This window comes from Tamandua tetradactyla, chromosome X, assembly GCF_023851605.1.
Source record: "Tamandua tetradactyla isolate mTamTet1 chromosome X, mTamTet1.pri, whole genome shotgun sequence".
Classification (NCBI taxonomy): Eukaryota; Metazoa; Chordata; class Mammalia; order Pilosa; family Myrmecophagidae; genus Tamandua; species Tamandua tetradactyla.
The window spans coordinates 22,437,115-22,444,552 of record NC_135353.1 but is presented as its reverse complement, the minus strand read 5'-3'; the positions used below and the strand labels follow the sequence as shown (position 1 = coordinate 22,444,552).

The 7,438-nt window shown below is 38.5% G+C and overlaps 1 pseudogene; it reads right to left on the bottom strand.

Annotated features, from left to right (window-relative positions):
- Window positions 1-2,337: 2,337 nt before the first annotated feature.
- Window positions 2,338-3,042, bottom strand: LOC143670873 (bax inhibitor 1 pseudogene; annotated as a pseudogene).
- Window positions 3,043-7,438: the final 4,396 nt, after the last annotated feature.

Below are 7,438 nucleotides of genomic sequence, written 5' to 3'. Positions count from 1 at the left end.
CATGGGTGGAAACAAATTTGATTATATCCTGGCTTTTCAAAATACCCAAGGCTAAATGAGGGGTGCAATAAGGGCTATGTATAGCATTGGAAAATAAATATAATTAATTGGAAATATAGAGTAAGAATTATGATTTCAGTGTTTCAGAGGATTGTTTCAAAAATTTTTAAATGTAAACTGCTAACAAATTGAAATTTAATAAGGCTGTTTTCACTTTTATTACTTCTTTTTTCTTTCTGCTCCTCAGTCTGACTCATTTAGAGTGTCTTGTCTTCACGGTCACTGATTCCTTCTTCTGCCAGCTTCAATCAGCCCTTTAAATCATTCTGGGCATTTTTTACTTCCATTATTGTGGTCTTCAGTTCCAGAAGTTCTGTTTGGTTCTTTTTTACTTTAAAGGAATTTTCTTTATTTTACAAATTAAAACTATGTAGATTTAATATATTTCTGAATTAAAAACACCATTGTCTTCATAGTAAGAGTAAGAGAATATAGCCTGAGCTGAAAAACAAGGAACTAGAAAAGAAAGTGATAGTTACAGTGATTACTGTATTAAAAACCTGTTATCCATTTTCTTTAAAGGTAGTTTTTTTTTTATCTTGTCATTCTTGGCACTGTTTCTAAAGAAAAACTCTTTTATCCCAGGCAAAAAAGTACAAAAGGTGGAGTTTGCCTTCAGGAGATGTAACGCATATTCTTAGACCTGGCAGAGAATCACCAAATTTATGGAGAGCTGCTAATGGGGGCTTAATAGGAAGGAAGTCCCTTTACTAAGTTCTCAAGCCAGAGGATGGAGGCAACAGCTAAATCAGAGGACAGCATCCCCTGTGGAGGTGAGCCATTCTGGGCAGCACATCATCCCCAGGAATAAACACAGCCTGGGAACAAATAATTTCATAGAATGGCACAGTGGCATGGTACACTCACTGAAGCAGCACTCATGGTTTCAAACTGCAGTGGTTGTGATCAGGAAGAACCAAAAATGGTATCTATTGCCAATGAGCGTTCACTGGCTTGGTCCCCCTTTCATTGAAGCCATCTGAGTATCCAGTATACAGCTACTCCCATCACTGCCTTTTGTGTCAGATGGCTGTGGTACTACAGGGAACTATTGATCTCATTAGCACTGTCCATCTATACTTGCAACCACAAAGCTTCAGGAAACCTGGTCTCTCACAAGTTTGGTTACCCAACACCTGTCTGGTAGAAGGCTGCCAATTTCTGGAAACAGGTGAACAGACCAAAAACTAAAGAGCACCTGTAAAATGAATATCTACCTACTGCCTCTAATCTCTGTCCTGACCCAGATGGGGACAAAAATTTAATAAAGGACAGTTGTGGATGCTGCCTCCAAGTCATCACAGCCCCATTCTGTTATATGAACAAAGGGATTTGTTCCCCTATCGGAAATAAGTCATTATCTATCCATCTGGCAAGATTAGTTAAAACTAGCCAGAGGCTCAACCATATCCCTTCCCTATTCTTCCTCTCTTGAGTCCTTTTATCATAGCCGCCTGGTGGAGCCCACCCAGCAAGATGAACCAATTAAAGAAACACACCAGGGAAAGTTTGAAAATTCTATGTTATACCTTGCCATATATAATCAGCCTTTTCATAAATGCCTGACAAGAAGTAATAAAGTCTTCCTTTTGTGCTGAAATCCTCCCACCCCCGTGGTTGGAAATCAGGCAGATTCCCTGAGGTTCAAGGAAGGACTGGGAAAGGGAACACAAGTGAATCTTGTTCCTTTTGTGATGGCAAGGCATCAAGATGTGTTTGCCAGAGAAGCAGCAATTTGGGCAGTTCAGAAGAAGCAAGGCATCCACACCAATAAAGGCTCTTCATTTTCTTGGTAGTCGTTGACAGAAACTCAGATATAATGAGCTTGGGTAACAACAGGACCAGCAAACTTTTTTCCAATGGAGAAAACACTGCTCAGTCCCACTGGAACTGCACACACCCAAATAATGCTGCAGAAGGAAGAGCAGAGTATTCATCCACCCAGAAGTTCAGGTCCACTTGGTGAGGCTCAGTTGGTGAAGTGAACTGGAGTTTGCTCCCTCTGCTGGTCCCATTCCTCATGGTAGATTGGCTGAGGAATGACAGAAAAGAAAATGGACATGAACCCCATGAATACAAAGCCAAACTCCAAATTCTATTCTTCTAGTCGGTTTTTTTTTAATAAAAAAAAATCAAAATAGAGAAAACCACAAAGTACAAAAGCTTTTCTGATGCTTTTCATTTTCACAGAACATACCATCTGTAATGTGTGCAAAGAGAAAATCAGAGGTGGAGGCAGAGGAAGTCAAATTGGGAAAGGTGAGATGGACATATCATTTATTCTTTCTTCTTGTCTTTCCCATTTATAGCCAGGATCATGATGAATTTTCTGAATACGGTAACAAAATCCAGGAAAAGATCAGTGCAGTGCCAGATGTAATCCTTATCTCCATTTTATGCCTTTTTAATAGTGAGCTGAGAATCAAAAAAGGAAAAAGCCACACTTGACCGTCAACCCTAAATACAGGTTTGCCTGGAAAAGCAAAATGGATCCAAAGGAAAGGTTTCCCAGGGAAGACAGCAGTATCAGACTCATGGCTGCCATCAAGGTATCCCCCATAAAGAGGTATCTATGACCCTGGCATAGAATGCACTCAGGGTGAAGCAGGTGACAATCATTGCTTCACCCATGAAGGTGATGGGAAGAATACTAGGGATGATGGCACACAATTCCAGGGCAGGGCCCAGGCCAACTCCTGTAAGGAAAGCAAAGCCACCAAGCAGTCCCAGTCCTTTCTGATCAGTGTCATGGCTATGAGCTGTTGCCATCAGCCAAACCATCAACCCCTTGGAACCCAGGTCACATAGCAGGCCATCCTAAATGAAATGAGTGACCACATGGACATGGGCTCCCACAGCCACCACAAATATACACAGTGCAAAACTGGCATACATTCAGGTCTGTTTCGAGGAGGTTATATGGGAAAATTTTAAGAGTGCATCAAAGCTGATCTTCCAATAAAATATGTTCATGGTGCCAGAGTCTGTGGGAGACAGCCTCTGCTCTTCTTACTCACTTGCAAAAAGGCAACACAGCTCTTCCAACACTGGATGTGTTTCTTGTTTGGCTCCTTTTAAAAATTTCTATCTCCTTACTAATTTTCTCTTATTGTTCATGCATTGTTTTCCTGATATCCTTAAGTTCTTTCTCTGTACTTCCCGTCATGTCCTTGAGCAGTTTTTTAACTTTTTTTATTGTATAGTATAACATATAAACACAGCAAAGAAATAAAAAAGCAAAAGTTTTCAAAGCACTCTTAAATAAGTGGTAACAGGACAGATCCTAAAGTTTGTCATGGGCTACCAAATACCAAATAATATTTTTTCTTCTAGCTGCTCCAGAATATAGTAGGCTAGAGGGCTTAAATAATTTTTTATCATCACAATCGACTTTTTTTCCTTCTTTTTTTGTGAAAAATAACACATATACAAAAAACTATAAATTTCAAAGCACAGCACCAAAATTAGTTGTACAACATATTTTAGACTTTGACATAGGTTACAATTTCACAATTTTAGGTTTTTACTTTAGCTGCTCTAAAATACTGTAGACTAAAAGAGATATCGATTTAATGATTCAGCATTCATATTCATTTGTTAAATCCTATCTTCTCTGTATAACTCCAACATCACCTTTGATCTTTCCATCCCTCTCAAAAAGAGTTTTTTTTGGCTATGGCCATTCTAAATTTTTGATATTGGAAGGGTCTGTCATTAATATGGGGTAGGGAGATGGAACTATCTGATGTTCTGGAGAGGCTGGGCTAGGTTTCAGTATTTATCTGGACCAAGGACCTATTTGGAGGTTGTAGGTTTCTAGAAAGGTACTCTAGTGCCTGGAACCCTTTTGGAATCTTATATATATATTGCCCTAGGTGTTATTTAGGATTGGCTGGAATGGTCCTGGTTGGGGGCTGGTAGTTTATGATAGATAGTAAGGTCTAACTGAAGCTTGTATAAGAGCAACATACAGAGTAGACTCAACTCTATTTGAAATCTCTGCCACTGATACTTTATTAATTATATTTTGTTTCCCCCTTTTCATCAGGATGTAACTGTTGATCCCATGGTGCCAGGTCTGGATTAATCCCTGGAAATGAAGTCATTTCCCCCATGTTGCCAAGGAGACTTTCACCCCTGGATGTCATGTCCCATGTAGGGGGGATGGCAATGATTTCACTTGCAGAGTTGGGCTTAGAGAGACTGAGGCCACATCTGAGCAACAACAGAGGTCCTCCAGAAGTAACTCTTAGACATGCTTATAGGTAGTCTAAGCTTCTCAGCTATCTACCTAAGCTTCACAAGAGTAAGCCTCATGGTTGAGGGCATGGCCTATTGATTTGGGTGTCCCTAAAGTTTGACATAGTATCAGAGGGTTCCCTGATGGTAAGGTTTAATAGTTCCATAGTCTTTTCCCCTCCCTCAGGGGACTTTGCCAATACTTTTCATTATCTGGTTAATATACTCTAGGATATATCCAGGCATTACAATAATCTATACAGGATTAAAGGACTGCTTTCTTATTCTGGGCTCCCTGTGTTTCAGTTGTTCAGATGAGCTAAAGAGATAGGTTGAATAAGATTATGCACTTCAAAAAATTTAAGGTCCAGACCAAATAAACCTTTCTTCCATTGGTCTCAAAGAGTATGTATGGTTCTAAAATATAGGCACTGTCTTCCTTACCCCTATGTTCTGAATTGATTCAACTCCAACCTGTTCGGCTTCATTTTTATCTCTAAATATCAGGTTATATATATATATATCAGCCTCTCAAAATGCATAAATAATAGTCACAACTCTGGACTTAATGTGTCTCCTCTAAAAGCTTACAATCTAGGCCCCTGTTTTCTTATAAGCATTTTCTAAAGGTGGCCATACCACAATTGTTCTTTTGTTTCTGGCTTATTTTGTTTCATCAAATGTCCCACATGTTCATTCATATCGTTGCATGCCTCTAACTTTGTTCCTTTTTGTAGCAGCACAATTTTTGTTCATAAGTATACACCATAATTCAACAATTTACTTCTCCATCAGTGCATCCTTCAGCCACCTGCATTCATCAGGCATCATGTAGAGGGCCCAAAATCCAAAATCCGTCAACATTCTCAATTTTAGATAATTTCAATGTTCCCAAGAGAAAGGAAACCAATAAACACACCCTCACCAAATAGGAAATCTAAACCTCCTCTTAATTCTTTTCCCTCCCCCCATTATTTACCTTTGCTGTTGCTGTGGTAGTGCTGAGATTCCTTTTGAACATAGCTCATAGAATGCAATAGCAGTTTTCCCACTGTACCCTGGTCTTAAACACTCTTTATACAAGAATCATGTCTTTGAAGTAATTCTTGTGAGAACTAATTCCTATTTCTAGTGTTAATTAGTGGGATACGTAGGTCTATACAACCCATTTCAGTCTTGTTCATCTTCAATATTGAAATATTACTTACAGACCCACTAGAGAACCACCTTCACTCCTATCTATTCCCTTACATTGGAGTTCAATCTCATTAGCTAATGGTTCACCCATCTCTAGCTTCTATATATCTCTAAGTCCCCTATCTTCTGTATTATAAGCCTCTGATTGATTATACCTTCATCCTGGTCATTAAAGTGCAATAATACAGTATCTATCATTTTTTGTCTGGCTAACTTCACTCATCATTATGTCCTCAAGGCTCATCCATCTTGTCATGTGCTTCATGACATCATTTCGTCTTTCTGCTGCATAATATTCCATCATATGTATGTACCACATTTTGTTGATCCACTCGTCTGTTGATGGGCATTTGGCTTGTTTCCATATTTTGATAATTGTGAATAATGCTGCTATGAACATGGGGTGCACATGTCTGTTTGTGTGATTGCTTTCAGCTCTTCTGGGTGTATACCAAGTAGTGCTATTGCTGGGTCATAGGGAAACTTAATATTTAGTTTCCTAAGGAATCGCCAAACAGTCTTCCATAGTAGTTGCACCATTATGCATTCCCACCAGCAGTGTGTAAGTGTCCCAGTTTCTCCACATCCCTTCCAACATTTATAGTTTACTCTTTCTTTAATAGCAGCCCTCCTTATAGGTGTGAGGTGGTATCTCATTGGAGTCTTGATCTGCATTTTCTTGTAGCCAGTAAAAGTGAGCATCTCTTCATGGGCTTTAGAGCCATCTGTATTTGCTCTTCAGAAAAATGCCTATTCATATTTGGAGCCCATTTTATAATTGGGTTGTTTGTTCTTTTGTGGGTGAGTTGTATGATTTCTTTGTTTATACAGGAAATCAAACCTTTGTTTGATATATGATTTCCAAATATTTTCGCCCATTGAGTTAGCTGCCTCTTCACTTTCTTGACAAAATCTTTTGAAGGGCAGAAGCATTTGATTTTGAGGAATTCTCATTTATCTATTTTTTCTTTTGTTGCTTGTGTTTTGGGTGTAAAGATTAGGAAACTACCTCCTATTACTAGGTCTTGAAGATGTTTCCCTACATTTTCTTCTAGAAGCTTTATGGTGCTAGTTTTTATATTTAGGTGTTTGATCCACTTTGAGTTAATTTTTGTGTAGAGTATGAGACTGGGGTCCTCTTTCATTCTTTTGACTATTGATATCTAGTTCTTTCATGCCCAATTATTGCAAAGACTATTTTGCCCCATTCAGAGGATTTAGAGGCCTTGTCAAAAATCAGTTGACCAGAGAACATGAAAACAATCGAGAAAATCAACAAAACCAGAAGCTCATTCTATTAGAAAATCAATAAGACTGATGGACCCTTAGCGAGGTTGACAGAAAGAAGAAGAGACAGGATTCAAACAAATAAAATCAGAAATGGAAGAGGAGACATGACCACTGACCCCACAGAAATAAAGAAAGTAATGAGAGAATACTATGAACAATTTTATGCTAATAAACCCAACAATGTAGATGAAATGGACAACTTCCTAGAAAGGCATGAAAACCAACTTTGACTCAAGAAGAAATAGACAACCTCAACAAACCAATCACAAGTAAAGAAATTGAATCAGTCCTTAAGAAACTCCCCAAAAAGAAAAGTCCAGGACCAGATGGCTTCACATGTGAATTCTACCAGTCAAGAAAGAATTAGTACAAATCCTGCTCAAACTCTTCAAAAAAATTGAAGAGGAGGGAAAGTTGCCTAACTCATTCTACGAAGCCAACATCACCCTCATGCCAAAGCAGGACAAAGTTATTACAAGAAAAGAAAACTACAGACCAATCCCTCTAATGAATATAGATGCAAACATCCTCAACACAGTTCTTGCAAATTGAATCCAGCAACACATTAAAAGAATTATACACCACGACCAAGTAGGATTCATTCCAGGTATGCAAGAATGGTTCAATATAAGAAAATCAATTAATGTAATAC